Genomic DNA, 18493 nt, shown 5'->3' with positions numbered 1-18493 from the left:
TGCTCCTTACATTGGTGATCAGTGAGAAGAATGTCCCTTACATTGGTGATCAGTGGGAAGAATGTTCCTTACATTGATAATCAGTGGGAAGAATGTTCCTTACATTGGTGATCAGTGAGGAGATTGTTCCTTACATTGGTGATCAGTGAGAAGAATGTTCCTTACATTGATATTCAGTGGGAAGAATTTTCCTTACATTGGTGATCAGTGGGAAGAATGTCCCTTACATTGGTGATCAGTGGGAAGAATGTCGCTTACATTGGTGATCAGTGAGAAGAATGTTCCTTACATTGGTGATCAGTGAGAATAATGTCCCTTACATTGGTGATCAGTGGCAAGAATGTTCCTTACATTGGTGATCAGTGAGAAGAATGTTCCTTACATTGGTGATCAGTGGGAAGAATGTTCCTTACATGGGTGATCAGTGGGAAGAATGTCCCTTACATTGGTGATCAGTGGCAAGAATGTTCCTTACATTGGTGATCAGTGGGAAGAATGTTCCTTACATTGGTGATAAAGTAATAAAATCAGCAGAGCTTCCCCTCATTTCAGATCTACCCCTCAGATTTACAGCGACTGCACTTCCGAAATGCACTTTGCACTTGTAGTTTGCCCTTGTAGTGCAAAGTGGATTTTCCATTTATATAAATATCCCCTCCAGTTTCAAAAATGAATACACCCCAATGAAAGTCTTCGGAGCAAAGCTAAATTTTGCACAACAAACTCCTAATTAACAAGAATTCACCTACAGATGAGTCTAATTATTCATTAAACAGATGTCTGGCAGACAGGTGATTATAAAAGGACGTTACTTAACAAAGAAAACCCCTCCCATTTCATGATGTCAGCAATGGCACCACATGGAAGAGAAATGTCACAAGCCCTGATACAGAAAATAATTTCTTTACACAAGAAAGGTGAAGGCTACAAGAAAATCAGCAAAGCTTTACTTATCAGTCAGAATACTGGAGCAAAAGTGATACAAAAATGTAACAAAGATGGAACTGCAACCATCTCACAGAGACGTCCGGGCCATCCATTGAAGTTATCACCTCGACAGGAGCGTCTTCTGGGTTGAATAGAAACGCCATGTGGGTTTACTGCAGTTAGCTAAAGAAGTAAAAAAACAAACTGGGGTGATTGTTTCCCGTGACACAATACGGTGTACACTGCAGAGGAATGGCATGTATGTATGTATCGTCCACGAAGGAATCCTCTCCTAAAGACCATGCACATAAAAGTCCACCTAGAATTTGCTAGGGCCCATTCTGAAAAAGAAGAAGACTACTGGGACTCTGTACTCTGGAGTGATGAGACCAAGATAAGTGTTTTTCTTTTTTGAACTGATGGCTACAAAACTGTATGGCGTTGCAAAGGTAAGGAGTACAAAGCAAAATGCATCATGGTGCCTACAATGAAACATGGTGGTGGCCGTGTCCTTCTATGGGGCTACATGAGTGCTGCTGTTTTCGGGGAGCTGCATTTCATTGATGGTATCATGAATTCACAGATGTTCTGCTCTACATTGAAAGAGAAGATGCTACCATCACTCCGTGCTCTTGGTCGTTGTGCACTTTTCCAACATGACAATCATCCACATCTAAGGCCACCATTGTATTTCTGAAGAAGAACAGGGGGAAAGTGATTTAGTGGCCAAGTAGGTCTCCTGAACTGAACCCAATCAGGGAACACCTCTGGGGAATTCTGAAGAGACAAGTTGAGCATCACTCCCCATCCAGCATCCAGACTGTAAAAGAGGTCGTTCTTAATTTTGTGAATGTAACGTATAATCTTGTAAACTTGAAAATTCTTTAATAAACACCATTGAAACCAAAAGAGGTCGTTCTTGAAAAATGGAAAAAGATTGATGATGCAATATTTCCCCAACTTGTTCATTCCATGCCTAGAAGACTTGGTGCCGTCCTTACAAATCATGGAGGTCATACAAAATACTAGATGGAGTAGTTTTTCTTGCGGGGTGTATTCATTTTTGCATCAACTAAATTTGAGTAAAACTGAAGATTTTGTAATTTAAGTTATATTATTAACATTACTTCAATGTAATGAGCTAAACAAATGTTCTATAACACTCAGTTTTGTCAAAATGTTGTGATATTGATTAACCACTTAAAGCGGTTGTAAACCCGCGATAACCCGCAATATCATCTTGACTCGGCGTGTCTTCCGGGTATCGACGCTCCAGCGATGTGATTGGCTGGAGCGGCGATGACGTCACTCCCGCACATGCGCGCGGGAGACTTCAATTCGGCAAGGTCCGGCGGCTGCCAGTCCTTTAGCCGAGGATCCCCGCTACGCAGGGGGGGGGTTTCTCCTAAACCGTACAGGTTTAGGAGATATTCTTTTAGGTAGATTCAGGTACAATAGTGCAAAGTTACGGCGGCGTAGCTTAGCCTGTTTAGGCTACGCCGCCGTAAATTAGCTAGGCTAGTAATGATTCTCAATATACTTGCCTGCTAATATACGGCGGCGTAGCCTAAAGCGGACGGGCGTAAGGGCGCCGAATTCAAATGACTTGGAGGGGGGCGTGTTTGATGGTAATGAGGCTTGACCTCACGTTTTTTATGTTTTTTTTCACTGCTCATGCGCCGGGCGACTACATTTCCCAGTGTGCATTGCGGTTACGTACGCCACACGGGCCTATTGATTTCGATGTGGACGTAAACAAGGTAAATCCCGATTCGCGGACGACTTACGCAAACGACGTTAAAAATTTGAATCTCGCGGCGGAAACGGCGGCCATACTTTAACATTGTTATTCCACCTAATAGATGGAATAACTTTAGGCCTGTAATGCGCTACGGAAACGGCGTAAATCTACTGCGGCGGCCGGGCGTACGTCCGTGAATCGGCGTATAAACTCATTTACATGTTCTACGCCGGCCGCAATGGAAGCGCCACCTAGCGGTCATCCAAAATATTGCAATCTAAGATACGACGGCGCAAGCCGTCGTATCTTAGATATGTTTAAGCGTATCTCTGTTTGAGCATATGCTTAAACATAGGTCGGCGTAGATTCTGAGTTAGGTCGACTTATCTACTGATAAGTCGGCCTAACTCTTACTGAATCTACCTATTTATACCTACAGGTAAGCCTTATTATAGGCTTACCTGTAGGTAAAAGTCATAAAGTGGGGTTTACAACCACTTTAAGACCCGGACCATTACGCAGGTAAAGGACCTGGCCCCTTTTTGCGATTCGGCACTGCGTCGCTTTAACTGACAATTTTGCGGTCGTGCGACGTGGCTCCCAAACAACAGAGCTTTCTTTTGGTGGTATTTGATAACCTCTGCAGTTTTTATTTTTTGCGCTATAAACAAAAATAGAGCGACAATTTTGAAAAAAAATATATATATTTTTTTACTTTTGTTATAATAAATATCCCCAAAAAAGATTTAAAAAAAACTTTTTTTTTCTCAGTTCAGGCCGATACGTATTCTTGTACATATTTTTGGTTTGCGAAAAATTTATAGCGTTTCCAAAATAGGGGATAGTTTTATGGCATTTTTATTAATATTTTTTTTACTACTAATGGCGTCGATCAGCGATTTTTTTCGTGACTGCGGCATTATTGCGGACACATCGGACAATTTTGACACATTTTTGGGACCATTGTCATTTTCACAGCAAAAATTGCTATAAAAATGCATTGTTTACTGTGAACATGACAATTGCAGTGTAGGAGTTAACCAGTAGAGGGTGCTGTAGGGGTTATGTGTGACCTCACATGTGTTTCTAACTGAAGGGGGGGCGGGGCTGGACGTGTGACGTCACTGATTGCCTTTCCCTATATCAGGGAACAGATGATCAGTGACATTGCCACTGTGAAGAACGGGGAAGGTGTGTTTACACTCAACTCTCCCCGTTCTTAAGCTCCTGTAACCGGTCGTGGGACACCGGCGACGATCGGGTCTGCGGGTCCCGCGGCCGCGAAACTTTGGACCGGGTCGCGGGCGACCCACGGCTGGGCACTTAAAGGGGACGTACAGGTACGTGCCTGTGCCCAGCCGTGCCATTCTGCCGACGTAAATGTGCAGGAGGTGGTCCTTAAGTGGTTAAAATCGTACTTTTCAAAAGGGATGTACTAATTTTTGGTGTATTTATCTCTGTATAAATATATATATATAAAATCTTTTGCTTTTTCCTCTTAAAACAAAAGTTTTACTTGAGGACCGCCACTTGACGATATAGGTCGACAAAATGGCAAGGCTGGGCACAGGGGCTTACATGTACGTCCCCTTTAAGGTCCCAGCCGTAGGTTTCGAGTGCGCCGGCGCCCTCGCGACCCATTCCTCTTCTCCGTGACAGGACCCGATCGCCGCCGGTGTACCGCGATCAGGTCACAGAGAGGAAGAACAGGGAGAGGTAAGTGTAAGCAAACCTTTCCCTGTGCTTTCTAGTGTGGCTGTCACTGATCGTCTGTTCCCTGTCATAGGGAACGACAATCAGTGACGTCACACACACACAGCCACACCCCCCTACAGTAAGAATCACACATTAGGGCACACTTAACCCCTACAGCGCCCTCTCTTGGTTAACCCCTTCACTGCCAGTATCATTTTTACAGTAACCAGTGCATTTTTATAGCACTGTTCACTGTAAAAATGACAATGGTCCCAAAATAGTGTCAAAAGTGTCCGATGTGTCCGCCATTATGTCGCAGTCACGATAAAAATCACTGATCGCCGCCATTACTAGAAAAAAAATTATTAATAAAAATGCAATAAATCTATTCCCTATTCAGTAGACGCTATAAATTTTGCGCAAACCAATCAATAAACGCTTATTGCGATTTCTTTTTACCAAAAATATGTAGAAGAATACGTATCGGCCTAAACTGAGGGGAAAAAACTTTTTTTTATATCTTTTTTGGGGGATATTTATTATAGCAAAAAGTAAAAAATATTGTTTTTTTTTTCAAAATTGACGCTCTATTTTTGTTTATAGCGCAAAAACTAAAAACCGCAGAGGTGATCAAATACCACCAAAAGAAAGCTCTATTTGTGGGGAAAAAAGGACGCCAATTTTGTTTGGGAGCCACGTCGCACGACCGCGCAATTGTCAGTTTAAAGCGACGCAGTGCCGAATCGCAAAAAGGGGCCAGGTCCTTTAGCTGCATAATGGTCCGGGGCTTAAGTGGTTAAGATGCAACACCCTGTAAATTCCTCCTTCACAAATGAATACTATCATCGCATTACTTAAGGCTCTCTGGTTATTTTATTTTCTCTCTTCAAAGTTTTTTTTTTGCGGTAAAGGTTTGTGGCTTTGGCACAGTTTCTGCAAACATCAAGTCAAGTCTTTACTGCATATCTGCTGCTGGTGGTGATAAGTGAGTTATGGGATGTACTTGAAACGCAGGCCCATGAGTTTTCATCATCTCTGGGTTACATTACTTAAAATAAGAACCTGCAGATGTGCCTTTTAACCCTTTTAACTCGCTAAAAAGGGGAGTATTGTCAAGAAAGCTCTTACCAGGCATTTCGAATTACAGGACAGAGACTTGCCATAGCCATGCAAGCTTTGATAAATGATCGATTTATTTACTGACAGGGCCGCCATCAGGGGGGTACAGGCAGTACACCTGTAAGGGGTCCGGAGGTCCCCAGGGGCCCGGAGGTTCACAGGACCCCAGATGGCAACTGGCCCTTTTTTTTTCTAAAAAATATATATATATGTTTTTATATATATATATTTCTTTTTTTATTAAAGGGCCATTTTTTTTTTTTTTTTTTTTTTTTTTAGAGGTCCGGAGGTCCCCGAAGGCCCCCAGGGCCCCGGATGGCAAGCCCCCTTTTTTTTATTTATTTTTTATAAAAAAAATATATTTTTTCTAATATATTTTTATTTTATTTTTTATTAAAGGGACAATTTTTTTTTAGGGGTACGGGGGTCCCCAGGGGCCCGGAGATCCCCAGGGCCCTGGATGACAACCCCCCTTTTTTTATAAAAGAAAAAAAATGTTTTTATATATTTTTTATTATATATATATATATATATATATATATATATATATATATATATATATATATATATAATTATTATTATTATTATTAAAGGCCCCAGAGGTCCCCAGGGCCCCGGATGGCAACCCCCCTTTTTTTTATAAAACACATTTTTTTTATATTATTTTATTTATTTATTTATTTTTATTTTTATATATATATATATATATATATATATATATATATATATATATATATATATATATATATATATATTTATTAAAGGGCTCAGAGGTCCCCAGCGCCCCATGTGGCAAACCCCCCTTTTTTTTATAAATGTTTATTTTTTTATATTTTATTTATTTTTTATTAAAGGGCCCAGAGGTCCCCAGGGCCCCGGATGGCAACCCCCCCTTTTTTTTATAAAACACATTTTTTTTTATATAATTTTTTTTTCTTTTTCTTTTATATATATATATATATATATATATATATATATATATATATTTTTTAATTAAAGGGCTCAGAGGTCCCCAGGGCCCCATGTGGCAAACCCCCCCCTTTTTTTTATAAATGTTTATTTTTTTATATATTTATTTTTTATTAAAGGGCCCAGAGGTCCCCAGGGCCCTGGATGGCAACCCCCCCTTTTTTTTTTTAGAAATGTTTATTTTTTTTTATATATTCTTTCTATTTATTTTTTATTAAAGGGCCCAGAGGTCCCGGAAGGCAACCTCCTTTTTTGTAATTTCCTAAAAATAATAATAATTTGTATATATATATATATATATATTTCTTTTTTCTTTCTTTCTTTTTTGTAAAGGCCCCCCTGGCCTCTCAATTTGTGGCAGCACCCCCCCCCCCCCAGTTCTCTGCTCCAGGGAGCCCATGCCTTACAGCGGTTCTCCACCCTATAGTGAAGTCGCGCTGATCGGCACCCTCCCCCCCTCCGGTGTCACATTTGACACCTTTCAGGGGGGAGGGGGGTGCAGATACCTGTCTAAAGACAGGTATTTGCACCCACTTCCGGCCCGGCATTCACAGGGAAAAGACGGGCATTGCGTCACATCCCGTCGCCCCCCCGTTGTGTGCTGGGAACACTCGGCTCCCAGCACACAGCGGGAGCCAATCGGCAGGCGTAGCGCGACTCGCGCATGCGCCGTAGGGAACCGGGCAGTGAAGACGGAAGGGTTCACTTCCTGGTTCCCTCAGCGTGGATGGAGGGGGGAGCAGCAGGGTGACGAGCGCTCGCTCGTCCTCTGCTGCGGACGCCGCTGGACTCCAGGACAGGTAAGTGTCCTAATATTAAAAGTCAGCAGCTGCAGTATTTGTAGCTGCTGGCTTTAAGCTGTGTAAGAGGCCCCATAATTCCTGATGGCGGCCCCGTTTACTGATGGATCACTCCTGATGGTAATAATCAATCCCCTTCAGCCAATATGACACACACAGGGAGATGGATTTTGATTCTTAGTTAAGACTGTTTTTAGTATGTAATAGTATATATACGGCGCCTGACAAAAGTTAGTACACCCCTCACATTTTTGTAAATATTTTATGTGACAACACTGAAGAAGAAATGACACTTTGCTACAATGTTGTGTAGTGAGTGTACAGCTTGTATAACAGTGTACATTTGCTGTCCCTTCAAAATAACTCAACACACAGCCATTAATGTCTAAACCACTGGCAACAAAAGTGAGTACACCCCTAAGTGAAAATGCCCAAATTGGGTGCAAAGTGTCAATATGTGTGGCCACCATTATTTTCCAGCACTGCCTTAACCCTCTTGGACATGGAGATCACCAGAGCTTCACAGGTTGGCACTGGAGTCTCTTCCCCTCCTCCATGACGACATCACAGAGCTGGTGGATGTTGGAGACCTTGCGCTCCTCCACCTTCCATTTGAGGATGTCCCACAGATGATCAATAGGGTTTAGGTCTGGAGACATGCTTGGCCAGTCCATCATCTTTACCCTCAGCTTCTTTAGCAAGGCAGTGATCATCTTGGAGGTGTGCTTTGGGTTGTTATCATGTTGGAATACTACCCTGCGGCCCAGTCTCTGAAGGGAGGGGATCATGCTCTGCTTCAGTATGTCACAGTACATGTTGGCATTCATGGTTCCCTCAATGATCTGTAGCTCCCCAGTGCCGGCAGCACTCATGCAGCCCCAGACCATGACACTCCCACCACCATGCTTGACTGTAGACAAGACACACTTGTCTTTGTCCTCCTCACCTGGTTGCCGCCGCACACGCTTCACACTGTCTGATTTAAATAATTTTATCTCGGTCTCATCAGACCACAGGACATGGTTCCAGTAATAATCCATGTCCTTAGTCTGCTTGTCTTCAGCAAACTGTTTGCGAAATTTCTTGTGCATCATCTTTAGAAGAGGCTTCCTTCTGGGACGACGGCCATGTAGACCAATTTGATGCAGTGTGCGGCGTATGGTCTGAGCACTGACAGGCTGACCCCCCACCCCTTCAACCTTTGCAGCAATGCTGACAGCATTCATACATCAATTTCCCAAAGACAACCTCTGTATATGATGCTGAGCACGTGACCTCAACTTCTTTGGTCGTCCATGGTGAGGCCTGTTCTGAGAGGAACCTGTCCTGTTAGACCGCTGTGTGGTCTTGGCCACCCTGCTGCAGCTCAGTGTCAGGGTCTTGGCAATCTTCTTATAGCCTAGGCCATCTTTATGTAGAGCAACAATTCTTTTTTTCAGATCCTCAGAGAGTTCTGTGCCATTAAGTGCCATGTTGAACTTCCAGTGACCAGTATGAGAGAGTGAGAGCGATAACACCAAATTTAACACACCTGCTCCCCATTCACACCGAGACCTTGTAATACTAACGAGTCACTTGACACCGGGGAGGGAAAAATGTCTAATTGGGCCCAATTTGGACACTTTCACTTAGGAGTGTACTCACTTTATGTTGCCAACGGTTTTAGACATTAATGGCTGTGTGTTTACACTTTACACTATTATACAAGCAGTACACTCACTAATTTACATTGTAGCAAAGTCATTTACATACATGTGAGGGGTGTACTCATTTTGTGAGATATATATATATATATATATATATATATATATATATATTGGAGTCACACCTATAGAATCATATTAACAGATATAAATATGTCATTGAGTAATTATATAACACACTAATCCATGATATCAATAAACTCTCTAATTACTAATTTCTGATATTAGTTAGTTTATTTAACCCTCCTGGCGGTATCCCCGAGCGTGACTCGGGGTGGGTTTTTTATGCTGAAATCGGTAACCCCCGAGTCACGCTCGGGGTAAGCTATGCAGAGCCTGCAGCGTGCGCTGGCTTACCTTGTCCCTGGATCCAGCGATGCCACCGCGCTGTGTGAGCGAGCGGGTCCTCGCTCGATTCACACAGCGTCCTTCTGTGCCGCCGATCTCCGTTCCCTGCGACGTTACGACGCACGGGAGCGGAGATCGGCGCCAAATTCAAAAACGTAAACAAACACATTACATACAGTATACTGTAATCTTATAGATTACAGTACTGTATGTAAAAAAAACACTCCCCCCTTGTCCCTAGTGGTCTGCCCAGTGCCCTACATGTCATTTTATATAATAAAAACCTTTCTTTCTGCCTGCAAACTGGAGATTGTCCATAGCAACCAAAAGTGTCCCTTTATGTCAAAAATGGTTTTAGATCAGCTAAAAAACAGCGATAATAAATTATAATCACTTGCAGAATTGTGCGATAGCAATTTGTGGGGAAATTCGTCATAAAAAAAAAATAATGACAGCGACAATTTTGCAACTGAGAAAATTTCAGTGATTTTGATTTGATTACATTATTGAATAATTTTTATTAGAATTATATTATTTGTTATAATTATTTATAATTATTTATTATATTATAATTTATAATTTTGTTTTTAAAAAAATGTCATACTCGGGATGCCTATTAGACTCTTGTTTGGTCAGATTTAAGTGAGTTATTCCTAAAAATTACAGGCCTACAGTATAAAACGCCAAATTTCCTTGCAAATAATTGTACCGCTTTTGGTACGTAATTCCAGACAGAATCATACCGCCAGGGAGGTTAAAGGCAAAACCTAAAAAATAGGTTATTTTACAACATGTTATTAACACCTGTTACAAGCTTTTATTTTTTTTTTAAACATGTTGTAAAATAACCTATTTTTTATTTACTGTTCATTAGGAAACTCTTCATATAAATTAAATGAAAATGATAATTTTTCCATCCAATTCCTCATGGAACATTATTCGCTATATAAACACAAGCAGATATATTACTGAATGTTTTGTAGCAAATTCCAACGTTAGCTCAACGCCTTGCTCCAGGAATTCAGCTAACATGATTGCATTTTAAATATATAGGGGTAGATTCACATACCTTTAGTCGGGCGTAGCGTATCTCCTATACGCTACGTCGCCGTAACTTGGAGAGGCGAGTATGGTATTCTCAAAAATTTTGCCGCCCAAGTTACGGCGACGTAGCGTATTAGGGCCGACGTAAGCCCGCCTAATTCAAATGTTGAAGCTGTGGGCGTGTTTTATGTATATTAAGTGTGACCCCACGTAAATGACGTTTCGATCGAACGGTCCATGAGCCGTCCGTGGACGTATCCCAGTGCGCATGCTCCAAATGACGTTGGCAAATCGTCAATGCTTTCGACATGAACGTAAATTACGGCCAGCCCCATTCACGGACGAGCTACGCAAACGACGTGAAATTTTAAAAACTCAACGCGGTTCCGACGTCCATACTTAACATTGGCTGCGCAATGTTTTTGGTGGTTTATCTTTACGCTTGAAAACCCCTTATGTAAACGGCGTATCTTTACTGCGTCTGTCGGGTGTACGTTCGTGAATAAGCGTATCTTGCTGATTTACATATTCTAGGCGTAAATCAGCGTACACGCCCCTAGCGGCCAGCGTAAATATGCAGTTAAGATACAATGGCGTAGGAGACTTACGCCGGCCGTATCTTAGCAACATTTAAGCGTATCTCAGTTTGAGCATACGCTTAAAGTTGCGACGGCGCGGATTCGGACTTAAGACGGCGTATCTACTGATACGCCCGTCGTAAGTCTACCTGAATCTGGCCCATAGTTGAGAACAAACTGCAGGGAAATGAAGAACTGAAGCTTCTAATACAGAACTCAATATCATGAAACTGGCTTTTCCTCATTTGTACATCAATGAAAAAATAATGTAAAAATACTGTACGTGAGGCATTTTGACCACTTTACCTCTGGAATATTTTACCCCCTTCATGACCAAGGCATTTGTTTTGCTATTCAGCACTGTGGGGTTAATTTACCCCTTGGGTCATTGTTGGAGGTCAATTCATAAATTTAACAGTCGATGTTTGGATAGATGTTTTATCAGTTATTTCTTCTATCAAGTTATCCCTATGAAGCCTCGTACTCACGACCGTTTTCCTCGACAGAATCCATCAAGAAACTTGGTGGCAGAGCTTTTTTGCTGAGGAAAACGGTCGTGTGTATGCTTTTCATCGAGAAACCTGTCAAGGAACTCGACGAGGAAAAAAGACGGGAGTCTCAATTTCCTCGTCGTGTTCCTAGGTTGGGCTGGTTTCGAAGAGAAACCTGATCGTGTGTATGCTAAGAAACCCGCACATGCTCAGAATAAAGTATGAGACGGGAGCGCATCTTCGGTAAAAGTAGCGTTTGTAATGGAGATAGCACATTTGTCACGCTGTAACAGACTGGAAAAGTGCAAATCATCTCTCACCAAACTTTCACTTAACGCACAGTAACATGAGATTAGCAAAAGAAGCTCCAAGGGTTGTGTGCCAGTGGAATCGAACTTCCCCTGAACGACGAGTTTTGGTCTTGACAGTGTGTAGGCAAAGAAATCTTGTCAAGTTTCTCGACAAGCCTAACAAGGAACTCATCGAGGAAAACAATGTTTCTTTTCCGACGAGTTCCTCGGTCGTGTGTACGAGGCCTGAGATTTTTAGCTTTATATGAACGAACTCCTACCATTGGGCTTTAGTTGGACTTTTATTCACATTTATTTATTTATTTGTATGTTTGGATACTCATCATATTTATTCTTGGAGTATATTATTTTATGGCACATTATCGAATAAGCGCGCCATTCTCATCTTTTTCTTTTACAAAGGTTTGAGAAAGACTACTCTAGAAATGACAAAAGATGGCTCAAAAAGAAAGATGATCCAGTGAGTAGCAGTTCTATGAAAACATCTTGTAGTGACAGAGGTCATGGGAGATTGGCCGGACTTGTTCAACTCAAACATCAATAGCCACTTCAATGCTGTGTAGGAGACCATTTGATTCGAAAACAAATTTGAATGAAAATTGAAAGCAAATTTGAATCAAAATCTAAAAAATATAAATCGATTTCTAAAAAAGAATGCAATAAAATAGAATATAAAATAATAAAACAATAGAATGAAAATCAAAGAATAGTAAAGAACAGAATGGAATTTAATAGAATGTAATCAAATACAATAGAATATGACCTGGCTTCTTCTATCTATCTTTTATCTATCTATCTTTCATTTTCTAAAATTCGAAATTCATATAGAATAAACTCAAATTCGAATAGAAAAATATTAGAATAAAGTAGAATAAAATATATTTATATATATATATATATATATATATATATATATATATATATATATATATATATATATATATATATATATATATATATATATATATATATATATATATATATATATATATATATATATATATATATATATATATATATATACACATACATACATATATATATATATATATATGTATTTTTTTTTTTTATTATTCTACTCTTCTAATATTTTTCTATTCGAATTTGAGTTCATTCTATATGAATTTCGAATTTAAGAAAGTGGAAGATAGATAGATAGTAGAAGATAGATAGAAGAAGCCAGGTCATATTCTATTGTATTTGATTACATTCTATTAAATTCCATTCTGTTCTTTACTATTCTTTGATTTTCATTCTATTGTTTTATTATTTTATATTCTATTTTATTGTATTCTTTTTTAGAAATCGATTTATATTTTTTAGATTTTGATTCAAATTTGCTTTCAATTTTCATTCAAATTTGTTTTCAAATCAAATTGTTTTTGAATTCGATTCGAATAGAATTTGTTTTCGAATCCGATTGAAATATTATCGAATCCGATCGAAATATTTTCGAATTCGACCGTATTTTTCGAATTTCGGTCGAAAACAAACGAACTCCGAAAACGAATGTAACAGATGTAACGAATCTAACTTAACAACATTAATTAGATAACTAATTAAAACTAAACTAAACTAAACACATTTTTCCCTTTTGCACATGCCTAGCGTGTAGCGGCTTCTCTCTTTGGTCATGTGTCTCGGCTCAAATGAACTTACTAACACTCTCGGAGACTATCCAAACCACCTGAGGGGGCCTATTCGTAGCAGCCCTGTATTACCCAATTCTGGCTTCTTGGAGCGGCAACCTGGAGGTCAGGACCGACCCAAATAGTCTGCACCAACCCCCAGATCCCCGACCATAAAGGGCTCAAACAAGGGAGAAGAGAACAGAAAAAGTAAGAGGGGGAAGAAGGAGGGGAAGTGAAATAAAGAGAAAAAAAAGGGATTGACAAGAGGGGGGGCGGGGGTCCCACTTGCTACCCCCTCCGACTACTGTTTGCTGTTTACATAACAGGGTCCTCTGGAATTCCGGAATGAACTATCTGAGATCACCTTGTATCTTGACAATGAATTACATGTTATGTTGTATAAGATCCTGGTATGATTGGGAGCTTTTAAACGTGATCCATGCCTCCCAAATTGCCGAAAAGCTTGAGATCTTGTCCTGTGAAGCGAGTATCAGCTCCTCCATTGTTGCTATACGGTCAACACTTGGCCTTCAGGAGAGAGATCAAGACCTATCTCTTCTAAAGGGGCCAGGGAATGGATACCAAGCGCCCAGAGGCGATTCAGTTTGCATGTGTTGCGCTATATAAGTTTCTCACTCACTCACTCAACACGTGCCGCCCACTCTTTCATGGAGGGCGACCGTGTGGACCTCCAATGTACCGGTATGCATAACCTAGCATCGTTTATCAGGTGCATCGCTATTGACTTAAAATACTTTGGGGAATTTTGGAGCGGTGCAGGAGATACTGTGCTGGTGTAAATTCCAGGGGGAGCGAAGAGATAGCAGTCATCACCTCATGTACCTTACGCCAGAATGACTGAATTACTGGGCATGTCCACCAAATGTGGAGAAAGGTGCCCACTTCCCGTTCACAACGCCAGCAGTGATCTGGCACCGTCGGAAAGATCCTGTGGAGCAACTGTGGGGTCTTATACCATCTAGTTTTGAGTTTGTACCCATTCTCTTGTGTGCTTACATTTAGAGAGCCTTTGTGTATGAGTAACTCTTTAGATTTCTAACTCATCCTGACCCTCAACCTCTGCCACTGTGCTGCCCGACCTGACTGCAGATTTATTTACCGACTACTCTCCCTCTTTCTCCCTGGGACCTCACTCTGGTTTTAGGACTTCTGGACTACTCTCCAGATTAACCCAGTGTTTACCACTCCCTACCTGCCAGTGAGGTCATCATGTCGTTCACTATGTAGGGATGCAAGTAGCACAAGTCCATCCACATCATCAGTGGCATGGTGGTGCTCTGGGAACCCTGGATCTATGATGACAGCCTGTCTTCTAACCAGCTGGTAGAGACTAGTGCCCCTTGCCTCCCTTGGACTGCAAGCATAATTCGTTCCAGAAACATGCTTGTAATCAAAAGCACTTGTATATCAAAGCAAATTTCCCCATAAGAAATAATGGAAACTCAAATGGTTTGTTCCACAACCATTTTTTTTCATAGGTCCTTCAGTTTATAGTCCATATAAAAATTGTGTAACCATAAAATGTCCATCCACAAATGGAAGCCTCCACAATGGGATTAGAAGCAAAATCCAGCAGTAGCTACAGAGTATAAAAGAGAAGAGAGACGCCTCTTAAGTCCCGTACATACGATCAGGATTTCCAATGGAAAAAGTCAGACTGACTTTTTCCATCGGAAATTCCGACCGTGTGTATGCCCCATTGGAGTAATTCCATCAGAAATTCTGATGAATTCCATCGGAGTTTACAGAGAACATGTTCTATTTTACTCCGATGGAATTCTGTCAGAATTCCGATGTGAATTTGGTCGGACAAAAGTCTGATCGTGTGTACAGGGCATAAGTGTAGCAATATTCATTAAATGTAACCATATTGCTACACTTAGATGCGCCTTTTATACTTAGTTGTGACATGATGCTACTTGTATATCAAGACATTGCTTGTATATCAAAAAATAAAAAAAAATTGGCTTGTCTTGCAAAATGCCCTTAAACCAAGTTACTCTCAAACCAAGGTTTTACTGTACTTATAAATATCAGCCAACAAATTCATATGAATTGCGTGATACAGAGGTCTCCAAACTATGGCCCATGGCCCAATGATTTTTTTAGGTGGCACACACCTAGGGTCAGTGGCCTCCCATACAGGTCTGACAGAGGTCTTCTGGTCAGCCTATAGTCTTTAGTTCCACAGCACCCCCCCACCTAACCCCTTCCGGTCTCCAGCATACGTTCCCTCAACTGCATTGTCATTGTGCTGTCATTGGTTGCTAGGACCGTGGGCAAAAACCACTCACAGGAGGATGACTCCCAGCCACGCTGTAAGTGTGTAAAGGTGGACTCTGATATAAGGAGGGGGGGGGAATTCTGATGGGGACCCTGATGTAAGAGTGGACCCTGATGTATGGGGGAACTTGATGGGGACCCTTTGTAAGAGTGGACCCTGATGTATGGGGGAACTTGATGGGGACCCTGTTGTAAGAGTGGACCCTGATGTATGGGGGAACATGATGGGGACCCTTTGTAAGAGTGGACCCTGATGTATGGGTGAACTTGATGGGGACCCTGTTGTAAGAGTGGACCCTGATGTATGGGGGAACTTGATGGGGACCCTGTTGTAAGAGTGGACCCTGATGTATGGGGGAACTTGATGGGGACCCTGTTGTAAGAGTGGAATTTGATGTAAGGGGGACTTTGATGGAGACATCTCGAAATGCTTGAAAAAGGAGCGCGCCTAGCAGCCTATGGTGCATTCTTCCGAAACGTCGTCGCTCTGTCGCTGCCCGTGACATCATCGCGCTCCCATGCTGTTTGTGTCTGTGTCTCAAGCCTTATGCCGCGTACACACCATCACTTTATGTGATGAAAAAAAACGACACTTTCTGTGAAGTAAAAAACGACGTTTTTGAAACTTCAATTTTCAAAGACGAAGTTGCCTACACACCATCGTTTTCTCACAATGATCTTGCAAAGTGAGGTTACGTTCCACCACGTTTTTCCATTGAAGCTTGGTTCTGGGCATGCGTGGATGAAAAAACGTCTTAGAAAACGACGTTTTTTGCTACACACGGTCAATTTCTGTGAAGTAAAAAGTGCACTTTTGAAAAACGACACATAAAATTGAAGCATGCTTCAATTTTTTTTGGTCGTTTTTTACAAGACATAAAACGACGTTTTCCCCCACACACGGTCAATTAAAGTGACGTTTTTAAAAACGTCATTTTTTTTCATCACATAAAGTGATGGTGTGTATGCGGCATTACTCTTGGTGCACACATTGCCTGGACTTCCTGGTTTCCCAGCTGACGAAGATCCCAGGGGATATTTTTAACATCACAGCCTACATCTGCAGTGGATGATCGCTACCTATGGGCCAGCAAGGACTTGTATGCTGAATAGTGAATGCTGAATGCTCTCATTTTAAATGTAAGTGGATAATGCACCTATTGTAAAATTAAAATCACATTGTTCCTGACCTTGTGGTGTCTTCTTTCTTTTGTTTTACACCAAATTTAACACACCTGCTCCCCATTCACACCTAAGACCTTGTAATAATGAGTCACATGACACCGGAGAGGAAAAAAGGCTAATTGTGCCTAATTTTGGACATTTTCACTTAGGGGTGTACTCACTTGTGTTGCCAGTGGTTTAAACATTATTGGCTGTGTGTTGAGTTGTTTTGAGGGGACAGCAAATGTACACTGATATACAAGCTGTACACTCACTACACAACATTGTAGCAAAGTGTCATTTCCTCAGTGTTATCGCATGAAAAGATAGAAATAAATATTTGAAAAATTTGTGAAGGGTGTACTCACTTTTGTGAGATACTTATGTAACAGTAATTAAAGTGGAGGTTTACCCCTAAAACAATTATATAACATTACATCCAGCATACTAACGACATGTACAGTATGCAGGTATTTTTTTTTCCGCCGTACATACCGTTATATTGCTATTTTCCCCCCGGCTTCCGGGTTCTGATTCATGCGGGACTGGGCGTTCCAATTGAGAGGTTAGACGATTGACGTCTGGTGAAAAACTTCCCATGGCGCATAAGGCGTGTCACCAGTTTTCCGTAAATAACCGACCTGCGAGTCGGCGCTATACGCGCCTGCGCCCGCCGTGTAGAGCTGACTGCGCAGGCGCCACATAGAGCCGACTCGCAGGTCAGCTATTTACGGAAAACTGCGCCTTGTGCGCCATGGGAAGTTTTTCACCAGACGTCAATTATCTAACCTCTCAATAGGAACACCCACTCCCGCGGGAATCAGAACCCGGAAGCCGGGGGGGAAATAACAATATAACGGTATGTACAGCGAAAAAATAAATATCTGCATACTGTACATGTCGTTAGTATGCTGGATGTAATGTTAGATAATTGTTTTAGGGTGAACCTCCACTTTAAATAGTAGTAACAGTTGCAGCTACAGGCAATCATCCTAGTATCTGCTGGCAATGGTCTTAAATGTAAAAGCAATCCTAGCAGCTAAATAGCCTCTGAAGATACTGGGCCATATTCTCGTACTTTCTGCGGCGGCATCGCGTAAGCTATTTACACTACGCCGCCGCAACTTACTGGAGCAAGTGCCGTATTCCTCAAGCACTTGCTCCGTAGTTTGCGGAGGCGTAGTGTATAAGGCCCGGCGTATCCCCGTGTATTTCAAAGGGGGCGGCTTATATTTAAATTAATCGTGCCCCCGTTTCGATCGAACTGCGCATGCACCGGGCTAAAAATAGCCCAGTGCGCATGCTCCAGTTCTCGGCGGAAAACGTCAATGACGCCGACGTGTGCGTCATTGACGTAAAGCCGTATTCAAGAACGACTTAGGAAAACGACGTACCCGACGGGAAAAGACGACGCGGACCCGACGCCATACTTAACATGGCATACGTGGGACTGGCGTAAGGTTACGCTTACGCAAACGACGTAAGCGACGGTTACGCGACGCAATTTCGTTAGTGAATTGGCGTATCAGGCTCATTTGCATAAACAAATGAGACCTGAACGTAAACGCCACCTAGCGGCCGGCGGCGAATTACATTTAAGATCCGACAGTGTAAGTGACTTACACATGTCGGATCTTCAGCGTATCTATGCGAAAATGATTCTAGGAA

General features: G+C 41.6%; 1 protein-coding gene across 1 annotated transcript in view; it reads right to left on the bottom strand.

Moving 5' to 3' along the window:
• The window catches only part of DGKB (diacylglycerol kinase beta), a 664259-nt gene that overhangs the window by 397772 nt on the left and 247994 nt on the right, over window positions 1-18493 (bottom strand). The window lies entirely within an intron of this gene.

This window comes from Rana temporaria, chromosome 5 (genome assembly GCF_905171775.1).
Source record: "Rana temporaria chromosome 5, aRanTem1.1, whole genome shotgun sequence".
Lineage (NCBI taxonomy): Eukaryota > Metazoa > Chordata > Amphibia > Anura > Ranidae > Rana > Rana temporaria.
The sequence above is the reverse complement of the archived record's forward strand: the minus strand, read 5'-3'. Positions and strand labels throughout refer to the sequence as shown.